We start from the raw sequence: 2,594 nt of genomic DNA, 5'->3' as shown, positions 1-2,594 counted from the left end.
CTGTACATAGAGGGTGATTTTTTGTACTCACATATGTGTATAAATGCACACACACACACATACACACACATATGCATATATATATATATGTTACGTGCGCCGTAGAAAGGGAGCTCACTCTGAAAAGTTAGATTTTTCAGGACGAGCGGTTGAAGTCGACCCGATAGACCGGACTTTTAGGGGAGAGTGAAGACCAGTGTCTCCAGAACGTGGGATTTTTCGGTTCCCACCACTCTCCCATCTGGGAGCGACACATTCAAACGTAGATAACTTGAAATAAGTCGAATGAGATTTAAAAAAAGTTTATTTTAATTACAAATAAATATTGTTACATTTTTTCTAAAAATTTGGAAACATTAAAAAATTTCGTATTTAAATACACTTAAAAATTAAGATTCTTAAGTTTTTGAAACAGAGTTTCGGTTAGACTGGTTAATTAGATAGAATTAAAATTATTTCTTGAAAAAAAGATCCTACTCCATCTTCACTCCATTGGGAATCGAACCACAAAACTTCTATTCCTGCAGTACATTTTTAGAACTTATTTTTCTCGCGTTTTCAATTAATTTCGCATAATAAAAATTTATTATGATATAGTAGTTCTTCTACTTATCAACCATATAATACAGAGACCTCCGTCGTACAAACATCAAATAACCACTCGTATTAGGCCTCTAAAATAATATTCTATTTAAGATTTTTATATTAAATTTTGATAAGATATAATAGATATTTATGTAAAATGAACAAAAAATAATAAAAGTCGATAAACAAAGGACTTACAGAGAATGAAAGATAATGAAAGAAACTCCTTGAGAAAAAATGTAAATAATTGTTTTGGAATGATTTCTAAGAGAAAATTGAAAAAAGATTACAAAACCTTTTTTATTATTTCCTAAAATGTTTAAAAAGTAAGTAAAATATTTTGAAGCAAAATTTTGTAATTTGTACATATTACCTAACTTTAGAAAAATTAAAGAACACAATTCTTTCCAATTTGAGTAAATTTAAGAGATATTTAGAAATTTTCAAACGATTCGAAAATAATTAAAACTTGTAAAGATTTTTAAAGGAATAATTAACATAATTTTTTATTTAAAACAAATAATTTGAAAACATAATTTTTAATGATTTCAAAACATTGCAAAAGATTTCAAATATTCTCAAAGCATCTGAAAAACTTTAAAGGTATTATTTTTTATTTTGCAGAATTAAAAAAAATCAGGAAAAATTTTAATAATTTTTAAACGACTATTAGAAAAATAATTTCTTTTTTCTAATATTTTCAGATCTTCTAATCTTCTAATCGGTGCAAAATTTCTAAAAATCTCGTATACTTACTAAAATTTGAAAGCAAATTTTTAAAACCAACATAAACATAACAAAAAATGATGCAAGAAGGATTAATAAGAATTAAATTCCTTATTTTTTCTAAAATTATTTAACATGGCAAAATTACGAAATAAATAAAAAAATTGTGATCTTTGTTTTAATTTTCTCTCAGAATTCATTCCATTCCATTTCTGGTTGAAAAATAATATTTTAACTGAAAATTTATCTATTCAATTTTTCGTTGAAACATTAACATTTTAGTTGAAAATTAATTACTTTGGTTGAAAATTTCAGTCCATTTTTAATCGAATACTTATTGTTTTAGTTTACAATTCGTTTCTATGGATGAAAATTGAACAATTTTGTTGACACTTTTTTTTCTTGAAAAATTGTCTTTTTAGCTATAAATTTATCTTCTTTGTTGGAGAATTATTCTTCTCTAAAAATTAATTTTTTTTAGATCAAAATCATTTTATTTTCTTGAAAATTCGCATTTATTTGGGTTCAAAAATTAATTTTTTCAACTACAAAATTCAGTATAAATTACAATGTTTAAGTTAAAAAATGTATTTTTTAAAGTAATTTCTTAGGTTTAAAATTTAACTATTTTGTCGAAAATTTGTTTTTTATTTGTTAAAAATCAATTGTTTACCAAAAATATGACTCAGGAATGCAGCACTAAATTTGAAACATTTTAGACCCAGAAGTCTTGTCTCCTATATCTATTTACATAAGTCAATTATATTTTCCTTTTCGCAATAAGCCTAATATTTCTAAGGTAACTCAGGATTTCAAAACCTGAATAGATTTGAGGAGCAGCTAGATCGTCATTCGTGAAGTTGGGAGAGGTCGGGTTCCTGCTCATGCATTTTCGGCTTTATACGAGGCTGGTCTGCGCAGCATTTAACTCGGGAGAGCTCGGGTTCTTGCTCGTGAATTTTCGGCTTTACACGAGGCTGGGCTTCGCAGCAATTAACAGAGCCGACTCACCGACACGCTACGTTTGAATGTGTCGCTCCCAGATGGGAGAGTGGTGGGGGCCGAAAAATCCCACGTTCTGGAGATACTGATGAAGACTCACGAAATGTTCCCTCTCCACTTACCACTACTCTCGAGCCAAAGCCCTATTACTCGTGTACCTACCAACTCAATTATTATGAATAATAACGCTCAGATATTTTTTCCGATAGTTTAATTAAAAAGAGCAGCTTAAAAACTATTGAAATGTGTAAACACCTTGATTTCGATTTTTTTATAATAAG

The sequence above is a fragment of the Belonocnema kinseyi genome, chromosome 9 (assembly GCF_010883055.1).
Source record: "Belonocnema kinseyi isolate 2016_QV_RU_SX_M_011 chromosome 9, B_treatae_v1, whole genome shotgun sequence".
Lineage (NCBI taxonomy): Eukaryota > Metazoa > Arthropoda > Insecta > Hymenoptera > Cynipidae > Belonocnema > Belonocnema kinseyi.
This window is presented reverse-complemented; position numbering follows the sequence as displayed.